Here is a 12,490-nt window from a genome sequence, read left to right on the forward strand (position 1 = left end):
TGCATGTGCTATAACACTTTGTAATGACATGCTTTGGGGTTTGGGTTTTTTTTTTTAGTTTCTTTGCCAAATTATAAACCCAGTTGCAAGTTGGAAGCGTGAAATCTCCCATCTTGACAAGAAGGCAAGCAGTGAACTGAACAGATGTCGCCCAACGTGGAACGCGGTGCTGCTTACGGGGGTGCAGCTCTCCCTGTGGGCACAGGCACAGCCGCTGGGGCCACGCACAGGTGCTAGAGCCTCCCTGGTCTCCCAACACCTCCCAGCCCCTTCAAGCTCCCTTTAACCCTTATTTCTCTTGGTCGCTTTAACCCCTGGTCTCCTTCCCCCACTCCCTATCTCCAGACACCATTGCCTCTTCTCTATTGCTTTTTTCTGTAGCTCTCTGGGACAGCCCCTTCCCTCACAGCCGTGGGCTGAGAGAGACAAGGATTTTCTTCTTCACTGATGCCAGCCCCAGTACTCAACTGACTGGGGACCAGATAACATGAAATAACTTTTAATAAGGCAAAACACCCACCTGTCAATCTGAGACACAGCAAAACATGCCAGGGCTTGCTGGGGTCTGCATGGGCAGACATCGGGCTTCTCTCCATCGCTGTGGTCAAACTCCCTACAAATGTAAGCATTGCAACAGCCCTGCAACACATCCTGAGGGCCCAAAGTCTGTCTAGGGAGCTGGGAGAATCCCCCCTTCCCAAAACTGAAGCCTCCGGCACACACACAGGGCATGCAGGGCTGGGGCACGCTAGCGAGGAGCAAGCTTTGGCTTTGCAGCCTTTTGTCTGAGCCTCAAAGCCACCGCCACTGCTTTTCCATAGGCAAGGCAGTCGTCTTCCATCCTGCTTCTACTCCCTTCCCAGCATTGAGGCATGCTGCTGCTTTCCAGGGATTCGGGCAATGTGGTGAGCGTTGGCTAACATTTAATGCTATTTATTCTTATTACAGTTATTTAGCAAACGGGAGCGAGAAACTGGGATCAGCAAAAAATCCAAGGGCAAGGCATATCGTACCTGCTGGCCAAAGGACACAAGCCCTGCAAACCCTGATGTGGTGGTCTCGGGGAAATGTAAGGTCTCAACTCTTTGGAGCAGAAATGAGGAACACCGTCACTAAAAGAAACTGCAAAGGGAATTTTAAATTAAATAGGGATTTTAAATTTTAACAGCATTTAAATTTTAAATAGTTCAGCTCTCAGTAAAATGAAAGCAATATTTCTGTTCCAACGTGAAATGGGCCAGATCCTCTGCAGCTGTAAGTTGGTGGCCCTCTGCGCTGGAATCAAGGGAACTTAATTGATTTGTAGCAGCTGACAATCTGCCAGTTCAGGCTTTCTCCTGGAAATAACCTACTCCATTCTGGCTGGTAGTGCAGCCTTGATGTTTCATTAATTTGCAAGAAAGCTGCTGCCAGGATAGACACACGCTCTGGCAATGCGGCTGAAAAAAAAAAAAAAAAAAAGAAGAAAATTACTCTAAAACTTGTTATCATCTGTCATGTTATTGAAGCTAATTTAAAAAGCATTTCCCAGGCTCCCAATCTCAAAGGATCACTTAAGGATGTTGTTTTTCTTTTTGTGTGTGTGTTAGGAAACCACTGCTCGCATTGTGTTTTCCAGGCTCTGTTTCTTTCAGAAGGGTGAGGGCACAGAGTCAGCAAGGAGGAATGGGAAAGACCCTTCATGCCCTGCCAACACATGACTATGCCCCACACTCAGAGCTTTGTCCTTCACAGTTTGAAATGACTCATTGATAAAGGTTCCCGCTACTTCCTTTGGGAGATCATTAAACAGCCTTTTCGGGCTTCAATGTTAGGATGTTTTTCTTGATAGTCAGCCTAGACATTTCTCTGCTCTGTTTCCTCCCATTGCCCCTAGTTACGCTTCGTCCCACCCTAAACAATTCCTTTTCCCTCCTTGCGTTGATACCATCCCTGTGCATATCAGAAAAGGAGGGGGTGACCGACACAGAAATAACACGTAAGCATTTTTTTAGTCTAGCCTGCAGAATAATTTGCACTAGCGATTCCGGCATGATGCTGCAGCTGGGAGAGTGAGGACAAAGAGGGGGGCATTTGCTGCTACATTGGCTGTGCCTAACCCAGTGCAGTGCCTACTCAAATTAATGGGTTTAAGGGACCTCAGGAGCTTCACAGGTCTGAGCAAAGCTCTCTGTTAGACAGCTGGACCTGACAAAGAAGTGTAAAGGCTGCCCAAAGAGAAGGTGCTGCAGTACAAAGCTTGCAGTTGCCATTCTGCATGTGGAAGGCAGCCAGCAGCAAGGTTGCCGGGGGTCGATGCAGCCAGTGTTAGAAGTAAGGGAACTCAGCAGTTGTAAAAGACAGGTTACTATGTTATGCATCATCCTTTGGATAAAGAATGAGGACAGGGGTGTAAAATGGCAAGGGGTTAACTCGATCATCTTCCACCACCTGCTGTCTGTTCCCTTCAGGTATTGAATACTCACCACCGCTAGTAACTGGAGCCTCGTGGTCCTCGCTCTTTTTAGTGAGCACGTGGCTTGGTGTAAAAATTATGAGTTTAACAGAAGCTAAAAGATCCCTCTGGATGAGCCAGCATACAGAAAAAAGATTTTAATGGCAACATTATATCATAATCACAAACCAAAAAGTACTTGAAACTTGTGTTTATTGACTTCTGTGCAGCAGTAACAGCCTGGCAAAACAAAAGGGAAGAAAAGCTGACAAATGCAAGGCTACAAATGCAGTGCAAAGCAAACCACACAGCAAACAGGCATGGCTTTAGTGATGAGAGATGCGCTTTTCCTCCCTGGCTTATAGGTAATTGTACAGCTCCCTCTGTGCCATTGAAGTGTAGCAGAGATTTTTTGGCTTATCAGTTAAAGCTGCTTCCAAAACCGTGCTTTAAATATCTCCATAGGTTTTGGGTAAACCTCACTGTTCCCAGGTCTTTTCCCTTTCTCAGCTGCACACGTGTTAGACTCAGGATTTAAAGGCACTTCTCAAAATCCAGACAAAAAAGTTGACTTTGTTTTTGCAAATAAACAGCAATGAGAAGTTGAGCTCATTGGCTCAAAACTGCTGCACTGTCAGAAGCTGTAAGAAGCATTGCTTGTGCAGAACTGGGATGGCCAGGCTGTCTGGGAAGGAGGAGAGAGCTCACCTGATGCACTGGTGCAATCCACACACACAGATTTTGGAGGAAAAACTCCAGAATTGCCTGTTCACACATATTTCTCCACATTACACCTTAAAGGATCAGAGCAGGTCACCTGAACGACGCTGCAGGGGTTAATGTTGGGGAAAGATTCAAATGCAAGCGGCCAAGGAGAAAGCTGGACTTCAGAGGCAGGAAATAGGAATTGTTTTGCCTCCTCCTATATGACTTCAGCTGACTTTCTCCTCACATTTCGGGGTCATCAGTTGAAAGCTTTGAGCTTCTTTGGCTTTGTTGCTGCTATATGGGTTGTTCACTGGAATGTAAAAATCAGTGAGGTGAACAATGAACCTCTGGGGATGGAGGCTGCAAGCCCATGAAAACTGTCGTCATCCTTCGCCACTGAAGAGAAGCACAGGCATTTCTCCTGGTGGGATTTCTCCTGGTGGCAGAAACCACGCACCTCTGTAGCCTCCTGCGGGGCAGCCGTTCTCTGTCATTCATGTAAGGGAGTGATTTCATAATCCAGAGAAGATGCTCAAAGCTAAGGGACTAGTTTAATAAAGTCTGTGAAAAAAAAAATCTGCAAAGATCTGCGGAAAGAACTGGAGCAAGTTCTTCTTGCTGACAGCAGGATTGAGGCTGAACCACAGCTTTCCATGTCTGGAGAAAAACTAGGCATTTAGAGTTGGGACTTAAATTTCATAACATTCTCATAATGAGTGAAATCAAAAGGGCCTTTGGGATCTCAGCACTCCTAGGTTTACAGGGAGCTGGGATCTAAAAAAATTGCTTCGAAAGCCAAGCTCTAGACAGGATAAACATATTCCTGGGGACAGATCTGATTAGGTGAGTTCCTTTGAAGGGGAGCCATGAGATTATATCTATATCTATATCTATATCTATATCTATATCTATATCTGTATCTATATCTATATCTATATCTATATCTATATCTATATCTATATCTATCTGTGGTTGGCCGTTATGACTCAGCTAATCTGATCATTACCTCCTGCTGGCCTCGAGGACACCCCATCTGACCAGCTCTGCCTACCCCTTTGAATATATGAGCAGCTTCCACTCCAGTGGATGGTCTGCCAGTAGCTTGTACGGCTAAAGCAGAAAGCAAACAGTGACTGCAGGAGAGATAGCACACTGCAAAATCTTTTCAATATCCCTTGCTTTTGCAGGCAAAATGGATGTTGCTTCTGAAGAGCTCTAGAGGTAAAATCACTGACCTATGTAGCAACGTTTTTTTCTCTTAAACATTACATACATGCATGTATACATATAAAGCTTATAAACTATACACACCTCAGTGTGCATCAGTACAAATACAGAATTACTGTGAAACGCTAGTGATAAGAACCGTAAAAGTAAACTTTATGGGTCATGCCAGTCTGTACTGATAAGGTTGACCGTCTCTTGTGTTACCACAGAGCCAAATCTCCTCATTTCTTGAAGGAAAAACCTGCACAACTGTTTTGCAAAGGATTTTTTCTTTAGAGGCCCAGATAATCTCTTCCTGTTCATGGAAGTGGTGCTGCAAGCTAGAGCAAGTGATGCGTTTGTAGCATGGAGCTGTAAGATGGAGTGACAAAGTACTTCTGGAGAGCAGTGCCAGCCGGGGGGAGAGACCCTACATACATCACTCCACCAAAATTAGGCTGCAAGAAAAAGACAAGATCTCTCGTAAGTACTGGCAGTGCATACAGCATTCAGTCAATAATTTTTAACGATATCCCTGCTGATTTAGTTTAGCTTTTCTTTCCTCTTAGTAATCTAAATGCTCATGAGTGCTTCTGATTATTTATTCAGTATTTGGCAGGTCAAGTGACAACAGAAATATCTCTTGCGCCGTTCCTGCTGCCTTGGCCCTGAGACCAAGGGTCCAACAAATGTCCATTCTGTGTCCGCGTCCTTTTCCTGAGACTCCTATGGGGAGGCTAATTGGTGTCAGAGAAGATCGTGGTGTTATTTCCATTTGCATTTGTTCACTATGAATTGGACTGCACACAATTTTATATTTAACACTTCCCTCTCCCAGCTGTAAATTGACTACTACTAGTAAATCACATTGGAAAAAAAGTCAGGTTGGGACCCTGGTAGTATAAACATCCCTGCCTTTCCCAGTTCTCTGACCCGTATTTGCACTGCCTAGCTCCTTTCTGGAATTTCATCAGAGCAAAAAATATCAAGCAAAAAGATAAATTGAGAATTTCCAAGGGTAGCACTGACCATGGAGAATGCAGAAGGTATTATTCTAACAGGACCTGGTTTTCAGTGAGTGATGAATATTCATTTACTTTTGGAAAAATCAATGGTTACTTGAGGTGATGACCGAAATACCAAGGCATTGCAGGTCCCTTTCCAAACAGACAGGACCTGAACTGTTCAAAATAGTGAATTCAGACACCATTCTGAAGTGCAAAAGTTCACATTTTCCACTCTGCAGCTGGAAAAAAAGTGTGTCCCAATTTTAGCCACCACACCCAAGAACTCATGCCAACAAATTGATAATTTCATTGCCTTGCAATCTTTAACTGTGTTCCTAAGGTCTGGTCAGCATGCAAGCAGCTGGGGAGAACAAGAGGCCTTTTTAGATGGTTGCACAAAGATGCACCATGGAAATGAAAAATGTAATTCTGGAACCACTGAAATGAGTATGAAGTCATTTCAGTGATGCTGTTACTGCTAAAGCAGTCATGAAGTGAAGAGCCAAAATATGGAGTTTGTCAAGGTCAATAGGATCTTCCACTGGCTTATATGGGCTTTTGCACCTTAGCAATACCTTGCTGAAATATATGGTGCTCCTTCTTAAAAATGAAAATGCTGTGTTCTCTTTCTAAGTCAGTGGGGCTTCCATAAGGCAGATGTAAGGTTGAAGACAATGTTAAGTCACTGAGAGTCCCAGATCTCTCTCCTATACTACACTGAACCCAGCTGGAATTGTCCATTTACTTAGAAGATAAGGTGTAAGACACAGGTGAGTTGACGCATTTGTCAAAAAATCTTGGCCAAGAGTCACTGGTATGCCAAGTATGATGCGAGATTGCGAGATGATTTTTGATGCTTGTAAGGATTGCAGTGCCATGACTGGAAATTCATAGAGGAGTAAGAAAGAGACTTTACTGTGGAAGGATGTGGGCCAGTGGCTAAAGAAGCAGCGTCGTTTTCAAGAGAAACTCAGAGATTTATCACTGGCAGAACTAGCTATTTACACTGTGACCTTGAAAAGGTTACATTAGGTGTCAGTCTAATAATACCTAGGACATAAGAGTAGTTGAGAGGCTTAATTAATCACAGTCTTGAAGTCTCAAATCCACAGAAGGGAAGTGAAAAACAGTATTATAATAATTTGGGCCCTCTAGCTGGTTGTGTTCAGGAACAGCTACCTAGAGTGATTTAAGAAAAATGTGTTGGCAGGTGCTGCCCCTGCAGTTCGTCTTTTACAATTCCCTGCTGAGTGGCAGTATTTTTAGCTGTAAATGAACAGTATAAATCAAAGGAGTGCAAATATTTCCCAGTGTAAGGTATAGGGGGCTGATGTTGCATTTAGGAATAGTGCAGTGTTAGTTGCCGGGCAGTGATTCACTTAGTTCAATACCCGGCCACGGAGAGCGGACAGGGCCAAAAGTTCCCAGAGAAGAGGAAACCGAGGCAGAAATGGGAGTTTACGGAGCAGCCTCCCCACAGGATGACTCCTGGGCTCAATTATACCTTGCAGCGAGAAGATCTCATCATTAACCGTACATTGTGGAGGAGAGTCCTCTTTGATCTGTTTTAAATGCTCAGTTTAATTAAATTCCTTTCATTCTTCTTGAGAAGAAAGAATAAGCTGAAGTAAAAAAGTTACCCTCTCTCTAGTGTTTTTCCTTTTATTTGTCTCTAAATGACAGCTCCAATCTTTTCAATTTCTCTTCCTATGAGCACTTTTATCTAGTCCTTTCAATGTCCCATTTCTAGACATTTCTATTTCCGCAAAATACTTTCAAGAAAAAATAACCAAGAATGAATACAGTATTTTAGATATGCCAATACGCTTGGTTTACAAAGCAGTGTTGTAATATTTACAGAGCCTGTTTTCCATCCTGGGCTGTGCAGTACTCACACAATTTGGTTTCTGGATAACTCTGCATTTTAAGTAGGGATTTTCACTGTCACCAATCATGACCCACTTTTTTTTCTGGGTAATTTTCAGCTTTTAAGAGTAGCTGACATTGGTTTTTCTTTCTTTTTTCCCCCAAATCTGATTATTTTGTATTTATTCAAACCAGAAGATTCTGCCTGCTCTCATATTTCTATCTCACCTTGCTTTCCTAGCGTCTTCTAAAAAGTTTTCATAGCCATGCCTAGTCCTCAGTGGCCTTCAACCATTTTGTGTCATCTGCAAAATTTCTTACCTCACTGCTCACTCAGTTTTCCAGACCATTAATAAAAACAGCAAAGAATACATCTGACGGTATGGATCATTAAGACACCTGCTGCTAATCCTTTGCCAATGTGAAAATGTATCATTTCTTTCAGACATTATTTTCTCTGTCTTATCTAATTTCTAATACTGAGTAGTAATTTAACTGTTGCTTAAGATGTTTACAAGAAACCCAATAAATAAATCTCAGATATTGGCACTGTGAGATTAAATTAAAAGTGCTTTGAATAAGAACTGCTGCATGAAAAGTTGTCTCTGATGATTCTCATCTTATGTTGATATTGTCTATTCTCCTTATGCTCCTAATGTCAAATTGCCTTAGTCCTTAAAATGACAATATCATGGGGGAGCATAAAGACAGCCTGCTGATATTTTCAATCTCTATATTTCAATGCAATGTGGTCATCAAAACTGTTTAGATATTTTTTCTTTATTAAAATAGTGGTCTTAAATACATACCTGGGAAGAATAAGTGGTTTTTGAAGGAAATAAATTCCATTATGTACAATGAGGGAAAACATGATTATCTTTACCTGTTAAACCAGGAGATCTATTCTAGGCATAAATCTGCTGGGACTGATATGTTGAATAGATCATTTCTGTACATATGTGAAACCACCTTTAAAAACTGTCGGCAAAAAATGTGCTATACGCTGAGATTTAGTAAAGCTGTAGATTCAAGAGGCTTTGACTACACTGAAGCTTTCTGAAATAATCTGATTTTAAATATATCACCTCATTTCAAGGTGTTGAATTCCTTGGATGAAAGTGGAAGTAACTATACTAATACATGCAGGAGATATGTTTGCAAGTAGAAGAAAGAGGGCAGCAAAAGGATACCTCATTCTCATCCACAGGACCAAGTTAATTTCAGCTCAGGGTTATCTGTAATCAGTATAGACCCATATGACGCAAAGCTTTTCTGTATGGGATACTGACCAAAATAACTCTCTGTGCTGACACTGCATGCTGGGCAAGAGATGCTTTTGCTCTGGAATAATGAGTGCATTTCTAAAGCCAGAGCGATTAGTCTGGGATAGAGTCACCATTCTCCTAGAATCGTATTTTCTTGGGGAGGAAGTCTGATATGGCTAGTGATTAAAATGAAAATGTACAAATTCTGACACAATGGTGCATCGTCCCTCTGGAAAATGCAACGGAGGCGGTCGATACTCTGAGCTCTGCCAATGTGACCTACTGACTGTGGGAATATCTGCTGCGCAGCGATTCACCCTAGCAGCAGTGACTGCAGCTGATTGTCCCCAGGCAGACGAGCTCACGGAGCTGCTGAAGAGGTGCAGGAAAACTTCATAAAAGTGTCTTCCTCTGAGCCAGAAATGCGGCTTCATTCATGAAGGATGGTAACGTAAATGTTTAAAGTTAAGGGTTTCCAACTTGCATGATTTATTTCCTCATTATCAATTTCTCTGTCATTTACCCCATTCTTGCACCTGGTATCATCAGAGGGATTAGGTGGTCATCTGGGGGAAACAGCATGGTCCTGGCAGCCTGGCTTACACCCATATTAAAATGACAGAAAGAGCCACTTGGCCTATCCTTCTATGTCTGGGATGAATCAGAAAGAAGACATAAACATCAGCCTGATATATGGATCAGCTTAATTATTCTGCTGGCCTAGCAAAGGAGACTACCTATTAATGACGACAAAGGGGTTTTTACAGGAGTAATTGCTAAGTAGCACATTTAGAAGGTGGGTTGTTCCACTTTAGCTTTAATTACTGATAAAAAGGGGGAAATTAGAATATTTTAACAAAACTCCAGGTGTCGAGAAGTCAATGTAATAAATTGAATGTAGAAGATAACACTTTACAGTTATAATTTGTCACGTCAGAAGATCCAGTGGGAAACCACGTCTTTCAGAGGCTCTCACAAGATCCAAAAACATGCTGCGTGATAGCTCAGATTCCACAAAACAATCAGCATCTCTGGAGCAGAAAGAGACGTCATCCCTGTCAAGGCATTCCTGCTCCCTTTCATCCACACGTGCATCACTCAGTGCACTCTTCATTGCAAGGCCAGCTCTTTTATACAGGGGTTTTATAAGAGAAGGTTGAGGGACACAACTGGATGCCAAATTACAGAAAGACGTGAATGGGTACAGGTCCATTACACAAATTGCATCTACTTGTACTGACTGGGGAACAGGGCTGTGAGTTCGGGATGACTAGATTTTATCCTTATCTTTACAACTTGCTTAACGTGACCACTCATGATGTGGTTGGCCCCAAGGAGTCTCAGTTCTGCAATTTATAATATGTGGAGGTTTTTTTGGCAGCTGACGGAAATCATATAGCTCAGTTCTGTTTTTGTTGAACACACCCACATTTCTCAATGGAGGGCAAAATAATACCACAGTGCATACAGATATCACATTCCTTTGGGTTTTTTTCCTTAGGAATGAAATTATCTTTATTATCTACTACTGTCAATTTTGCTACAACCTTATTAGAGCTCTAGCTGGGTCCAAAGCCTTGACTGTAATAGAGAAGCCGCAAAGAAAGACTGTAACCAAATACCTTTCAGCACACGTTTCTCACAAATACGTAACCATCTAAAAGGCAGGCATCCTGTCTAAGTTAGTTATACAGGTTCCCTCGCTGTATGGAGAGAGAAAGATACCTCCAGCGGAAAAATCATCCAGTCAGTCCTAGACACCTATTTTTGGGTAGGATGAATCATCTTCTAGAAGCACCTCTCTCTTCACTGGCTACTGATAGAGCCCAGGCTGAGCCTAGACATCTCATTTTTTTATGCCTAAAGTTAAATGAAGGAAGTCTTACTCTAAATCACAGTATCATTATGTTTCAATCCAAACAATTTGTTGTTGTATCTTCATGGTGTAAACCCAACAATTTGTCATACAAAGACAATCAAACACAGATAATGATAATGATCCTGGTAATAAAATGTGAAGCACTATTTATTCTAGAAATGCCAATTTAAAAGTAGGGCTGATCAAGCTTAGGGCAATCTCAGGAAAACTAGGTGGCAATCTTAAACCTCAGTAAAGAAAGCCAGATGCTAGTGCTGTGCTTTCACTCTCTCCTTGCAAATATAGTAAAAGCTCTGTGTATACTTCATGCATTTCCTTGCTATTCCTCTTGCTTGGTACCTAGTATAGCAAACAAAAATAATCTTCAAGTACAAGATTTAAAGTTCTTAACGTGCTGCATTTATATAACTTCTTGGTGCCCCTTCAGTATGTTCAGTAAATAAATCAGTCCTGTGAGCTTTTGGCTTCCCTCTGAACCGCCTTCTTATGCAAAAAAATGCAGTCAACATCATTGAGTTTGAGAGCATCCCAAACAGGTGTACACAGCCAAGTCAATGCACGCAGCTTTTATAACTGACCACATCACCAGGCAGAAGGCTCTCTGCGCCATGGATATTGTAGCCAGAACAGGTATCATCTGCGCATATGGGCACAGAGGGTATGGAAAAAGAAACAGTCTAAGCAGCTAATCACTGCTTAGTTAGGGAATGTGTAGGTATCAACACACACAGGCCATGCGCCTTGAGCCAGCTTTTAGAAGCTTTCCGAGGCTACGACACACTTCTTGGCAGGAGCCCATCTGCACATAGCCGCTATGTACCTCTCGCCTTGTGGGTGGAGGCTGGTTTTCTGTCTGCAGCATCTGCTGACTCTCAATACCTCCTCTCCGAAGTGGCTGCATGAGCTGCCTTAAATCTTTGTATTGCTTCACAAGAATAGTAGTGCCAATGATTAAAAAACCCACAGAAATGAAACTAACACCTTGGCTCCCATCATTCATTTCACGGCCTCCTTCCCCCTCTTTCTGCCAAGTAAAGGCAACTTCAATGCAGCAGTGTTTTCCTTTCCTTTAAATAAGGTCTTTTCTTGCTGGAGTTCCAGCCAACTCGTGATTTTTTTCCTGTCTACCTGATCTCAAACTAATTAAAAAACAGTATTTGCAAATGCCTCTGGAGGATCACCAAACTTAAAGTGAGTTTTCAAGAGAAGGAATACTGTCCAAAAATGTTCGACATATATTCCAGTAACAAATTCCCATGACTTTGGGACAATTCCTTTGATGGAGTAATCTGGCAAGGCTCATTTCTGACAACAGAGGCATGCTGGTTTATACCAGCTGAAGGTTTCATCCTGCCTTTGTTTACCAAATGAATGCTGAACTTCCAAAAAATAATGAGGTTAACAGGTCACACAGCTGCAGACTTCTGTTCCTGATAGAGAGGCGGAAGGGATGTCAATCCCACTTTCCTCCCTTCCCAACAGACTCCTGTCCCACTGGTGGTACAGAGATGGGGATCCTCGGGGAGCCTTCTACACTCATTAGCTTCTCCATAACTGAGGAATCATTAGACTTAAAGCAAAAATGGGCAGATCTTGTTCATTCAGCAATAATTACACAAAAATAGGGACTGATATATTCATAGAAGATAGGTGCCGATGGTAACAACTCAGTATTTAATAATACTTATCATGAGAGTCAGCAGGACTGAAGATAGATGATTTTTCTTTGATATTAAAGCAACTCTGAAATTTGGACCATATTAGAGACAATGTCCACCTATTTCTTCCAGATTCTCAAGTAGTCTGCTGAATTCTAGGAGAAAAAGGAGAAAAAGACTATACAGTGATTCTCCTGCTTCTTTTTAATTAAATTTGCAAACAGAGGAGGGTCAAATAAGAATCTAGCCTGTGATTTATTTATCTAGTTGAAACATAAACTCTGCTGCTTTGAAAAACCACCACATACAAGCTTGTTTCTAGCCAAGGATTTCTTTATAGCAGGAGATTCTTGGAATGGGAAGATTTGTGTGTTTCACATCTCTTTGTACAACCCCACAGAGAGGGAGAGCATCTGAGTGTGGGAGAGTGTGTGTATGGATGCAAAATCTCAGAGGATGGCCTTTCA

At 42.1% G+C, this 12,490-nt stretch overlaps 1 protein-coding gene across 1 annotated transcript in view; it reads right to left on the minus strand.

Annotated features, from left to right (window-relative positions):
* Window positions 1–4,090: 4,090 nt before the first annotated feature.
* Window positions 4,091–12,490, minus strand: part of LMNTD1 (lamin tail domain containing 1) — a 46,995-nt gene continuing 38,595 nt past the window's right edge. Inside the window, exon 9 of the mRNA XM_075491732.1 lies at window positions 4,091–4,806. The gene's annotated coding sequence lies outside the window, so the exon portion shown is untranslated. The remainder of the gene's footprint in view (window positions 4,807–12,490) is intronic.

Source organism: Mycteria americana, chromosome 1 (assembly GCF_035582795.1).
Source record: "Mycteria americana isolate JAX WOST 10 ecotype Jacksonville Zoo and Gardens chromosome 1, USCA_MyAme_1.0, whole genome shotgun sequence".
Lineage (NCBI taxonomy): Eukaryota > Metazoa > Chordata > Aves > Ciconiiformes > Ciconiidae > Mycteria > Mycteria americana.